This window comes from Daphnia magna, linkage group LG10 (genome assembly GCF_020631705.1).
Source record: "Daphnia magna isolate NIES linkage group LG10, ASM2063170v1.1, whole genome shotgun sequence".
In the NCBI taxonomy this organism is placed as follows: Eukaryota; Metazoa; Arthropoda; class Branchiopoda; order Diplostraca; family Daphniidae; genus Daphnia; species Daphnia magna.
Genome location: NC_059191.1, coordinates 830,869 through 844,894, shown reverse-complemented (window position 1 = coordinate 844,894; position 14,026 = coordinate 830,869). Strand labels below are relative to the sequence as shown.

The 14,026-nt window shown below is 40.7% G+C and overlaps 1 long non-coding RNA gene and 2 pseudogenes across 1 annotated transcript; all 3 read right to left on the bottom strand.

Annotated features, from left to right (window-relative positions):
• Positions 1-382: 382 nt before the first annotated feature.
• Positions 383-3,884, bottom strand: LOC123477080. The gene is made up of 3 exons (XR_006652353.1): positions 3,791-3,884; positions 3,546-3,728; positions 383-1,312 (listed from the first exon to the last, which is right to left on the bottom strand). It is a non-coding gene; the product is annotated as an uncharacterized LOC123477080 (long non-coding RNA).
• A 771-nt stretch (positions 3,885-4,655) lies between these two features.
• Positions 4,656-6,789, bottom strand: LOC123477076 (annotated as a pseudogene).
• An 819-nt stretch (positions 6,790-7,608) lies between these two features.
• On the bottom strand, positions 7,609-9,440 carry LOC123477077 (annotated as a pseudogene).
• Between the last annotated feature and the right edge of the window lie 4,586 nt (positions 9,441-14,026).

Below are 14,026 nucleotides of genomic sequence, written 5' to 3'. Positions count from 1 at the left end.
GGAAGTTTCTCAACCCGACTGGCGACGTGGAAGGTAGACACCTGGGAAGGTTGGAAGCCCAGGACACCGGGAACCTCCTGGGAATCGAACCACGGACCTTGGAGTTGCTAGGCGGATGCGATACCTTTCTGGCAACCCCCTATATCCCCCCATTGATATTTGATCCCGTATGTACAACTTTGCACAGTTCCCTTAATGTGTTGAAGACTTATATTATTATGTAGCATCTGTTATAGCTCAACGGTAGAGCGTTGGACTGGGATGCTCTATGCCTTGGGTTCGAATCCCATTCGGGTATAGCGGAATACAGTGTCTTTGCAAGATAACATGTAGTGCTATAAAACTTCCTAATATGCGATCGATGGTGAAGAAAAGTTTTTATCAATTATTTTAATTGTTTAGTTTTACAAACAATAAATTGAAGAGAATTGATCATCTATTATGATGTACAACTACACATTCTTCATATGAGTTGTAATATTCCAGTATATGAGCCGTTGAGTATTACCTGTGATAAGTTATGGTTTGATACGACAACGACACTAACCAATGCACTTTATAAAACTGTGTGCTATAGCTTTATGTCCTTAAAGACATTAAGAATCCGGAATAGAAAAGTGAGTGGGTTGCAGATAGAAAAACTAGATAGCATTGCTGTGTCACTATTCTGAGTGGTATCAATTAACGAGGGAAATCTGTGTCAGAAATTTTTCTTAATTTTTATGTGTTTTTAAGGAATTTTTAACTAAAGTATAATGGTATGTGGTTTTCTTTTCAGTTTTGATCTTAATGAAATGTGTTGGAAGAGAAATATTTAAAAAAATTACATTTTATGTGTAACATTGTTTCCTATGTTATCAGGTATGTTAGACACGGAATCAGACTAGTATGGTTCTTCCCATCATGCCATTTCTCACTGACGAAGTTTTATCTTACTCCTGCTAAACATCTCACGAAATGGCGTGACTCTTATTTGAGATGTTCATGAATCCAAACTCACAAGGAATGCACCGCCACAAGATCAACAATACCATCTTCTGATTTGAATGCGTTTCGCTATCGATTGTTTTCTTCAGATCGACATTCTTGATTTTTCAAATTCTACGCCCAACGTGCTACCGCCATAAAAATGTGCTGGAACGAAAGCAGTTCGACACGCGGATGCAGGCGCGACTGTTGAAGAAATCAGGTACTCCAGCAAGTCCAAATCACCTCCTCCCGCTGATGGAGAGCTCTTTCTTCCATTCAAAGTGTGGTCTCCCATCGTGTTTGGCAATTGGTCATCGCGTAGTTTGCATCGCAACCCATTTCTCTATCATCTGCAAACAATTTTAGCGTTAATGGGCAATACAATTTTGTATGAGGAAATTTCGAAAGGAATTCTTTCGCCGGTGCATCGTGAGAGTAACAGTCGCGTAGGGCAAGTAGCTCTGAGTTAATTTTAGGCTACCGTCGATAGGTATTGTGGAATTTTTGGAACCACAAGTAGCACCAGTTACGTTTGATTTAAAAAATAGTAAAGTCAAAACATAAAATGAGGTTACTTTTTGAAAAATATGGGAAAAATACGAGTCAACACAATATTAGCTAAAGAAGTTAAGATGAATCTACAGACATTAAAAGTCAAAAGAAAAAGTAACTTTTTGATGGCATACTGAATGAGTGAATTGTTCAGGTAGAGGTTGCTATGCAGTAAAATGACCACCAAAAGTAGCCACACGTTACCACTTACAATACTCTGAGTTACATCAAAATGGATCTTACGTTTTTCGAATATGTCATTCACGGCTTATTACAACCAGAATCCATGCTAAGAGTCTATGTTCTTATCTTCTGCATATTTTTGGGTAAATTCATCCGCGACATGCTGTATGCAATTTTCCCTATACCAGGAAGGATTAGCGTCAACGAAGATCATACCGGACCGAATTTACGAACTGATGAAGCATCTGCATCAAAGAAAGAACACCCGGCGGATGAGTGGAAATCAGAAGTTATTACAGTTACTAAAAACAGATGTGGGCCCGAATTGGAAACCTGACGTGTCTCTACGCAATTACGAACTGGCACAAGAGAAACTAAAATATTACAAGATGGATTTGGCTTGGACAAATAGGGCTTTAACGAAAGCGAGAAAAGAACTACAAGCATGTGCAGACATGGGAATAGAACCGAGGCTCCAAATCCCGTCGAAAGATATTGCAGAAAAAACGGTCAAAGACAAAGTCATGAACGATGGAAAAATAAGCAAAGACCCTGTTGATTTTGTTGGTAACGATGAAATATTGACCGAACTGGACAAAACTCCGATAGGATCCACGTTTTTGAACCGTCAAAGAACAGAGAAAATCCCTTGGCCGGAGCATCGAATGCTGAAGTACGAACGGCGCAACTCAATGGCAAGGTGGTTGTTCCAATCAATTCCCCCACCCAATCAGGACAATTCGTTAGAGCTGAATTAAACGAACAGGAAAGAGCCGATTATATGACCAAGATCAAACGATTAGAACGAGAGCGCGATGCTGCTAGATCAAAACTACGGGCGATCGATGAAAAATATGAGACTGCCTTGCTATTAACAACACAGAGCAAAAACAAATATGCAGGAGTAGACGCAGCTCTAGCCAAGAAATGGGCCGAAAATGAGTTAAGGAAGAAAACAAAGGCAAGGTTACGAGCTTTAAAAAACGCCAAATTAAATAAACCAGATTTATCCCGAATGGCAAAAATTCAGAGGACGATATCGTCCCATCAACGACGGAATCACGGAAATTCATTCCCATGCCAGTTTCGAAACAAGTTCGGATTCTAATCAACGAAATTCCCGTTAACATGGCTATAGATACCCGATGTCGATTTTCCTGCATTAACAAGTCTCTATGGCAGGAGTTGGGTGAACCTGAATTGCTTCCTATCAGTTTCGATGAATGGTCCGGTAATCAAGTGGCAAGACGCGGTTTAATCGAGGTTCTACGCGGGAGACGAATCAAGTATAAGTTGGAGTGGAAGGATGTGATGGGCTACTTTATCGCCAGAGCGAAAATTAACAAAAAGACCATAGATGTCCGCTACTAGTTTTTGATAAACCTGAAATTCCAAATTTCATCGGCAAATCATGGTTTCAAACTCTAGAGTTGGCAGGTGGGAAAGCCTTTTCAGATTCGGAGGCCTAAAGAGTTCTCTAAAAAGGAACATAACATTCCTAAAGACAAGTTAACTTCGTCGAAGAAAAAAACTGGACCTTTCGCCAAACATAACATTTTGCGGAATAAAAAAGACCAATGAAAACAAACGAGACTAGGACGGCTGATGAAATAAGGCTACAGAACGCTGCTACTATTACGATGAAAGCTTAGTGAAACGATAAAGATATGCCTTTAAATTTCCAATATGAATGCATGAAAGTGGCCTAATGTAACAATGCAACTCTGAAAAGTATTGCATAGCGTACATTTCGTCAACTTTCTGCATTTCGATTCAAAGGAGAATATGCAATAAGGCAATTTTAGTAAATCAAAGAATTGCAGATAATGCATTTCGGTTACCTAAATCTTTTCGGAAACTAGTTACTCGTCGTACTGCTCAAGTGCACAGTTATCCCGTTCTTCTCACCTTCCACGCATCGTTTCAGTGCCTTTCGGAACTCATGCTGACGTGGCGCGCTTGGCTAAATATGTTCAACTGCCGTCTACCATAATATTTCATCCATGTTTACCCGTGTGTGTCACCTGGAAATTATAAATACATTTGTTTAACTGTTAAAATTGATAATGAAAAAGAGTTTGTTTACCTTATTTTCTAAATGAATCACGACAAAAATTTTACATTAATACGCTACCAGTTGGAGAAACGCGATAAGCGTTCATAAAAAAAAATTAACGGAAAAAAAATATATATAATTAATGATAAATAATAAGTTCGTTTCATCACTTCACTGCATTACATCGAATGCCAAGTCTATCTGCGGTGTTCCTTGTAATAAAATCTAACGATGGCTTGGGGAAAACAAATGTTACACCTTATGTTTTCCCCGCATTTCTTTTGAGCTCTTCGCTTATAACTAATAATCACTTAAGAAAATGTTAAAGAAAACCTGGTAGAAGACGAAGCAAAAATGTTTCCATCTTTTCATTCCGTTATCGTCTCGCAGTTCACCAAGAATCTCCGGAAGTCTAATTTTCCTGTCGAATTCGATAATGAAGAGGGTAGTTAAAATATTTAGCATCTTCATCCAACAAAGAATAGAAAAAAGCAATACCAGAACGGACTGAAGAGACCAGCATAGGTTGAACGATCATCATCTCCATCTCCATTGTAAACAAAACAGAACTAGTTAGATACAATTAAACTATTTCTAGTGATCCTTTTCGATTGACTTGCGGACTTCCTGTTTCCCTTCTGTAGGTATCCGTAGCAACGAAACGCTTTCCATTGATTTTTCCATAATGAAAATTACAAAATCAAGCTGAAGCTGTCAACATAAAGTTAAATGCTAGCTTCCCATGTAGATGCTAGCATTTTTTTGAAAGCGAAAATGACATTCGATGCCAAACACGATATAAGTCGTCACTTTTTTTACATTTAGTTGCAGCAAGCGATTGCGGCACCCTTTCACACCAACAGGGCTGGGCTAATTAACGACCAGTACAAACGGCTTCGATCATCGCATACATCACTTTTTCCGATGTATGGATGCGGTATATCTCCAAATCAAGCAAAACGTAGACAACAAAGAACATTGTCAATTGAAAAAAAGACGGTCAAACGCTTTGTTACTAAAGATTTAAAAACTCCTGCATTATGTCCGATTTTCCAAGTCTAGTCGCTTTCGTCAGAATCATCTTCATCGGCGGCTAAAAGAAAAAAGTTCTATTATTAAAATAAAGTACTATGACAATCACAAATACCTTCGTCATTTTCGTCTTCATCTTCCTCTTCCTCGTCTTCCTCATCATCCTCTTCGTCACTTTCCTCTTCGTCTTGTCCATTGGTATCGTCCTCTTCTTCTTCTTCTACTTTCCTTTTTTTGCTTGGGGGATCCTACAATTAAAGATGAAAATCAACAGTCGCAAAGAAATTTATGAAACAAAGGTATTCTACATCTTTGACTTCAGTGCCATTTCCTGACTGTTCAACGACTGGCTCGGGTTCACCCAACTTCGGATATTCGTGCAAGAATTCTAAGCATGCGGGGAAGACGTAGACTTTCTTTCCAGCAATTTTCAGATTTTTGACTTCAAGATTTCGGCAACTCGTTCAGCATTCTTGAAGCGGAGCGCAGCATGGCTAGTAAAAGTGCATGTTAGAAATTGAGAATCGGTAACGGATAAAGTAACTCACCAGTATTTGGAAGCTGGGAAGGTCTTGTCGTACAGCATAAAAGAGACTGCATCGGGAATTGTTCTGCAATATCTTTGATGGTTACATCTTTTGGAACATCTCTGAAAACAACCCTACATCAAGAAAATTCAGTTAATACCATAAAAACTAAATAGGTATAATTCTTGAATCCAGATTTCAATCTTACTGGTCTTGTTGGATGCTGGCAACTGCTAACTTTGCACTCTGTACAACATATGGAACATCCACTTGTTTCAAGAGATTCTGGCCAATCTTGCCCTTTAATCTTTCAACCGCCAATTCTGCTTCTTCAGCAGATGCAAATTGTACTTTACAGCTATTTATCAAAAAGATAAATGTCAGTAAAATTTTAGAGAAAACTTGTGCACTCAAATAAAATGAGCATATATCACCTATTTTCCTTCAGAGGCAGAATTTCATCAATTTTTGTGTCAAGCTTTTTCACATCATCTTCCACGTAAGGCTTGGCGAACCTTAGGTACACTTGACGACTTTCCAGGGAGTCGCTCTGTACAAAGGGAAATGATCTTTACAGATAACAATTATAAATCTAAAAATATACACCAAAACCTGTTTTTTTGCTGATTTCATCCCCATATGGTCTGTGGCTTTAACATTTTCTTTGGCATCAAGGATTTTTCTAGCAGCTTCTAATGATTCTAAATCTCTAAACAAGATTATTCTTATGATTTCCTTTTCATTGTAAGGTGTGCTCAATGAGTGAAATCCAGGCAGTTTTTCAAGTTCCTCAACCACTGGTGTGTCATTGAAAGTGACATACAGTTGCAAGCCAGCTTTAATTTCAAAACGAAGATACTCTCCACGACCAGGAAGAGCTCCACCACCTCTTCCACGAGCACCACCAGAAGGTGCTCCTCTGGCACGATTGTGCAAAAGCTCCTCTGCCTCGATCTCCACCACTTCCACGGCCACCTCTGAATGGTCCTCCACGGGAAGAATTGCCTGAGCCACCCCAGCTCTCACTGCCACGGTCACCACCACTGAAGTTTCCTCTTGAACCACCTCGGGAACCTCTGCCTCCGCCTCAGAAATCCTCGAGATCCTCCACGATCTCCACCACCTCGGCCACCACCACCTCGGCCACCGCCACCTCGGCCACCAAAACCACGGCCACCACGGCCACCACCACCACGGTCACCACCACCTCCGGCCACCCCCACCTCGGCCTCTTCCACGTGAACCAAACATGTCCTAGAAGATACATTTTGAATTAAATGCTGAAAAAGAAAACATATTAACCATGATTATAACCTACTTGACTCATTTTATGTTGAACTATGGCTGCTGTTCTTTAAGGAATTAGATATAGCTCGTACCAAGACCACGTGTGGGAAACGCGCTCGTCTGTCTAAACGTACACTGTTCTGCCTACCCTCAAGGTCTGCCAACGTGGGAGAACACCCAAGCAATATTCACAATATTCTCGTACGAATGTAAGTCGAACTGTCAAGTGGCGATCCTAGCGGTGATTTTTTTTCTGTGCATGAAAACGAAACTATCGTTTTGAAAACAGAGAGGGCGATGAAAGATTACGCTTTGTACTTAAAAAAATTTTCTATAGGCAGCCTTAGCATATTGAAAACTATAGATTTTGTATTGATTCAAATTCAACTATCCCTGCTGTTGGCAGGTGAAAAGGAACGCCAACATACATGATTTATAATAAAGGTTCATGACTTGCTTTGCGCAGGGCTCTATTATCCAAGTTTTATTTGTTTCGCTTGTCTGTTTTGTTTAGTATGTTTTTTTCATAACTGCAACAAATGGTAGAAGTATAAATATGCTATTGGTAGTTGGGTACCTTGTATTCCTCGTATTGTCGTATATAAAAGTTTTTACTGACTGTTTTATTACGGATGATAAGATTTTCGACTACTTTTTTCAATCGGTAGATAAAGTTGGAACCATTAAAACACAAACCTCGTTTTCACCTCTCTTTATAACACTTTTTTAAGCACTTGTGTATCTCTAAAAAAATATATGTATGATAAAATGAATGTTCTGATTGAAGTTGGGACTTCAATACCAAGAAGGTAGCCTCAAGTACAAAATGTATAATAAGTTGTGTAGATCCATGGTAAAAATGATAGTCTATTCTGGATATCAAAATGGTACCCCTTTGAAATGCAATGAACACATAAATGGAGACAATAAGCAGACACAGGGTTTCGAAACCTCAGTACTACTTTGCCGTATAACATGGTTGCACAAATTTCCGTTTTGAAATTACATACCAAAAAAGTTATCTGAACGAAGACGAGCCTTCGTTTTCAGTTAGGTAGAGCATATCGGCCATTGCCTGCTCCGCGATGGACTCCTCTGCTCTCTCGTGCATCTGCAATCATTATTCCCATTATTTCATCACACAATTTCATTTGCTGATTAGTGAGCTTGTCCACTTACGCCTCGGAACGCAACATCTTTGGGGCGAAGCGAACTTGAAATTTAAAGTTAACGGAGACTGTTACATTTTTGAACAGTGATAGGGCCGGAAAATAATTCCCTGCGTAAATATCCTGGAAACCGGTTCCTTGATGAATCCCATTCTTGTAGAAATCAATCTTGGCGCCCTTCAGTGGCTTCAAGTTAAAGTTCTTCCTGCACTTCATCGCGGTCCTCATAATACAGATGACTCTTGAATTTCACCAACGGCTATTACAAGAAAATAATTTTTTTACAAACTTCTTCCTATTTTTAAATGGATAGTTTGTTAAGGATCAAGATACCTTGTCTTTGTAAGTTGGAGGAATATAGTTGCCTGATGGAATATCTGGTAATTCAATAAGAATGCCTAATGTATCTCCTTCGCAGTACCCTTGCGAAAAGTGCTTGCCCATTGATTCGTGAAATACCGTTCCTTTCCTGAATTGTAAAGAATGTAATTGACAGCATTTACTGGGATCTTTGTGGCTAGGATTACCTGGATCTCCACGAATAGCCAAATTTATCATATCCTAATGGGGCTTGAAGATTACCATATGCTTGAGCAAAGCCGATTCGAGTAGCAGCCGATTCAGGCATTTCTTCGATAGTACACTCCCAATACCATGTCCCACGATTGACATCTAATAACAACTAACATTATATAAAGGAAACATTTAGCGTAAGACTACGTAGAGCTACTGACAATGTGTGGCGCGTAATGGTCAATATCACTCTTTTCTCCCGTGGCAGCCATTCTATCTTCTGTAACTTTGATCTGAGGTGCTCGATCATGTAAAGTCAGGAGAACCTGGGAAGGATTTAATTTGCGGTACAACCAGCCTGGAATACGTTTCCTGCCCAATCACTGCTCTCATCAAACTCTTGCCTATAGGAGGGATGAAACGATATTTTCAGTTTTCTCATGTGCAGTGAAATTGAATAGCACTACCTAAATGGAGCATGCGGATCGGGTTCTGCTAAAATGTACCGATAACCATCCTTGTTAAACGGATGATCGAGAGGATAACCATGGCAGGTGGTTTAGGAGTTCCAAGATCATTCCGAGTTTTGCGCTGATTTCCGCCAAACTGTTCCGGGTACACGACGTTTATAGCCGCGACCACGAATCCCGGCTACACTCAAAAACAAAATCATAGATGTCAAATAAACGTCGAAAGTGAGATACACGTCAAATGTCTAGCTATTTTACTATTGCCACCAGTCGTGTCGGTTTGTTTGAGATGCCCTGCTCTAAAACCATCACCTCATAGTTGGGTCTGAAGTATTTACAAGTTCCAAGGACAACAGACCGAACATGCAATCGCTTGCCATTGTTTAGGCACAGGTTCTTGATAACAAGCAAATATCAAACCTGTGAAGTTAGCCAAATAAACAATCATTAGAAGAATAATCCATTAGCTAGTTTGAAAAAATACCTTTTTCCTTCATCAAGGTCTTTTGTATTGTTGAGTGCCAGGATTGGGTGACTCTTCTTGGCATTGTGGTCAGATATTCCCAATGTGAGTCAATGTATGGCACAATTTCACGGTCTCTGGAAAAGTACTGCCGTGAAGTTCCTTCTTTTGTACTATTTTGCATCAAGTTAGCTATTGTTGTAATGCACATCTGTAAAACTCTAAATTAAAAATAATTTTTTTGACAGTTTGCTTTACTTGGCATGTGTAACATGAAATAAGAAATACAAAAATAGCTTACGAGCCTGGTTTTTTTCTTGAGCTTTCCAATCCCTGTGGGTGAACAGTTTTTGCACAGAAAAACCATAGTTCATCATAAAGGAACTAGTTTTCCTAGCTGGTAACTGATACAAGATTCATGAAACCAACGGAGACAGGTTGCACAGAACAGTTCAACTATATTCATGTTCCATCCTTTCCACTGGGTTGCAAAATTCAAAACATAAATGGTCACAGAAATATGTAGAAAAATAAAGGATAGAGTATCATTTTAAGTGCATTATTTGTTTACCAATAGCAGTTGCCTTCCCGTTCTGTAGTTTTACCAGCATTTAATAAGACAGAAGGACAGCTCATGAGATTTTGCTTCACCAGCATCTGATAAACTTCTACACTCATTAGCTTCAGCCTGTACGTCTTCCGATATATCTGTCACTTTGAATGCAGGACGTGAAACGATGGTTGTTTTTTATCAGCGCCGATTGGCAAAACATCCTCAGAAGCTCATCCATTATTTCAGTAGGTTCTGACACTTAGAACCGGTTTATCTTCGGAGTTCCTGTAATTTCAAACCGTTAACTTGGAAATCGCTATAAATTTGTTGAAATAACTCTGGGATTACTCTAGGATATAATCCGCCATTCTAGAACATTGTTTGAACGCAAATTTAACAAAACAGTTGGCAACGACATCTGGCAGCCAGTACAGCCAGTAACGTATCTATAAATTAATGGCGCCAAAACCACCGAAGTTTCCCAGTGAGTGTGCATTAGTGGCTCTTCGTTGTCTAACCTGCAAAATCCTAATCTCATTAGAATATTGTAGACAAGAAATAGCAGTTTATTACATTACTATGATTACTTGTTCGGAAAGAAAGGAGTCCATTACAACCATAACGAGAAAACCGTGTATTTTTACCAATTACTTTGTTGATCGGGTTCGAAGGATTGATAAATAACATACACGATTCTCCCAATCTCATCTATTTCATTCACGGCTTAACTTCAAAAACGTTTCATCTTATGTGTTGCGCTCGATAGAACATTTTCCCTTGCGAGGAAGTGGAAAAATAAAAAAACAAAACAAAAACAAAATAAACAAAAAATTTAAAAAAGAAAAACGAAGTGAAAGAAAGAAGAGAGAAACAAACCAAAAAGAACATCAACGTCCCTAAAGATAGGTTATAAAACGTTCCGACATTGAATTGACGCTCTACAGATAAATGGAAATTACCTTAAAAGAAAAAAGCGACATCCAAAAGTTTCTTTTTTTTTTCTTCATATTTTTAAACATAGCGCGAAAAGGGGAGTTTAACAGTCAAGACACAAAGTAACACTTAGAACTGCTAAGAATAAAGGAGCAAATTTTGCAAAGTTCATACACGTTTGCAAAGAAGTGACATAAACGAATTTTTAAGTTAATAAAAACAAATCGTTTTTGAGCCGGTTGATGAACCTGTTCCTTTAGCCTTCAGTTACTTGTTTTAAATTTTGTGTTTGAATTTAAAACTAACGCGGCTTTTCTTCTTATAAAAATTTTCGCGTAGAAGTGTCATTTTCGTCTCCCACAAATTTGATCGAAGCCGGAAACAGAAGGAAGTAGTCAACGGTGTCGATGCGGATTGAGAATCGATTGGTGGATAAAACAAATTTCAGACAGTTTCCGTTTACTTGGAAGCTCCCTGGGAGTTATCTGCCTGTGAACTATATTTATATGGTCTATGGAAAGGTGAAAATGAAAAACAAACGTACAACAACAGTTTCGACCAGGGATGAACAAATTTAATTTTTAATTGGTATCTGTTTTTAATGTGTGTTTTTTCCATCTAAAGTTGAAGCGAGTCTGGTTAAAAAAAAAAAAAAAAAAAAAAAAGAGAAAGAAAGGAGGAGATAAACTATCGATTCGGGCATCGATCACTTTGCGACACGAGCGAAGCTAAGTCAAATTTTCATCGGATTGGGTTAAACGTGAATGGGGGAGATTTTAAACGAGCAGGGTAATCTAAACGATACGACGGATGAGAATGAACTATTTACAATAGTTACGCGAGACGAAAAAAGTTTGTGGAGGTGTATGCAAACTAAAATTTTTTCCTATCATTGACTTTTTGTCAAACGGCTGGTTAGACGAATGATGGCCAGTGGAGCGACCCCATAAGTCTTTGGTGCAGGATTTCGACCTTCGTTGAAAAAGATGGATTATTTAGGTTAGAAATTTAAATAGAATCAACAAATGATAAAGGTTCTTACTTTTGAATGGACTGCGAAATTCATTGAACTGCATCGGTCCCGTTGGTATGAGGTGAAAAGCCGTTCTCGCCGTTTGAATTATCGTTAGAAAGTCATCGTAATCGGTAGGATTAAAGGTTGGTAAAGCTTGTGGTTGATGCACTGGATGTACCTTTGTAATAGAGAAACAATGTAACGCTAGTAAGCATTAAACATGTGTTTCCGAATTACATTTATGACACTTTTGAATAAGTGGCGTCAGGACTCGCGAACGCAAGTGCTGCATATACCAGCGGATTGGAGTGGGGATGATCCAGTGTAGGCGAAGGAAATGGGCTGCCTCTACAGCAATCTCATGGGTACAAATGGGCTTACAGCACTGTTCACCGTCACGACACAGAACTGCTGGAGGTAATCCGTTCCTATTGAAAATACCGACATTGACGTATAGCTATTTTTAGCAAATTAAATTTTCAATGAAATGCAATTACAAGTTTCTTAGCAACAGAGAGAAGCCGTTTGACGTCTTCACCGTAGGGCGGATGTATGACCAACGAGCCTGCGGACGGTCATCATGAGCTCTTCTTCCCAAGGGTTTCCAGAGCTACAATTCCAACTCCGATGGGCCGCCAAAGAAAATGCAGCTGCGTCGGGTAGTGCCTGATTGGCGAAAGCTCCGGTGGCTGTTAGGGGAGATCGGACCGATTGGCGACTATTGGACAAATAGAGGTGGAGCTTGATGCGTCGTACTGTGGACCGTAGCCTGACTGGACCAGCTGGAGCGTAGCCGGACAACCCGGAGGGGAGTACTCCGAGTTGGGCGGTTATTCGTCCCCTGGCTGGCCCAACTGACATTGGCATTAACGGAGAAGGACCTGGAGGAGGATTAGGAGGCGCTGATGTCGCTCCCATCGGCATGGGACACGTAACTGAAGGAAAGTACTGCCAGACCTGGTATGGGAGGAGCATACGAAAACGTCGCATTCGGGTGGCGCCGCCAGGCTCCATTGCCACCCAAAAATTTGACAGGAACGCCTGGAATCTGAGCAGGTGGATTCGGTCCAGGAGCAGTACCAGGAAGGAAACTGTAAGCTAGAGGAAAGGGAACAATAGATGTCTGTTGCATATGGCACCCGGAACACCGACGCCGGCCATATTGGCTTAGAGGCTGCTGCATGGAACACTGTGGCACATGTAGCGGAATTGGTGGCGACGGTTGCTCGGTGCTGGGCAAACCCGAGCTACCCCCACAAGCACTGGGCTGCGCTGCTCGTACAACTCATTACCAACAACGGGCTACGCGGAGAACTTCGGGATAGACTCCACCTCCTTTAGCCGCGCTACCGACGGCCAGACATGCCGTTCCAGCATTTCCGCTACTCTGTTCTTTGCATTGCAGTATAGCTCGCTGAATTTCGTTGGGATTCAATGCGTGCGCATGTAGTAAGCAAGAAGGGCCAACTCTGCTGCCGCTCGGACCCTTAATTCGCCTCGCGACCACGAGACGCTCGATCGGCTATACTTGCCACTTCTGGAGGTTAAATGTCCTCCAGTGCTAATCAAAGAACAGAGGGCTTGCGAACCAATCTCCATAGCTTGACCTGATTTGACAATAAAATATCGAATAATTGCTTGATTAAAGGGTTTCTTCAGACACTTGAACAGCTACCTGTAATCAGGAGACATAAGAAGAATAAGTGCGCGCTCAACCATTTGGCGCTGACGCAATTATGAAGACCTAAGGCATAGAGACCAATCTGGAACGCGCACATCTGCAGTGCTCGGATGGGACCGCTGATAGTTTTGAGTTGATGGGCTGGGTGAAGAGCGATGTACCTACTAACTCCTCCGGCTTTCCAGAAGGACTGTTTTAGCCAATTCAAACATGAAATGGGCTGACGCTTCAGATGGTTGATTGGGAACCGAAGGATAAAGACGCTTGTTTTTAAAGCGATTGATTTTCCCCCACAAGGTCCCAGCTCCACTCTGTTCTCGAAAGGCTCCACCATTTACTAGGCCGCCCATTTCGGGATGGATGCCTATTCATTGAGGTTGACGACTGGCATTATTTAAAGGAATCGATGCGCCAATTGCTCCCCCCATCGAGCCGTCAGACAAAGACAGTGACACTCCTGTGCAATTCGGAGGAGGTTGATTCATTGGACCTCTTGATTCAAAACTATCCGATCCTGATGATTTTCCATGAGCCCGGAAACTGCAGGGTCGAACCGGGATGGTTGTGCTGAGAGCGATGAGTTAGACTTCGTTTGCGAGCTGCGTTCATCATTTGACGATGGC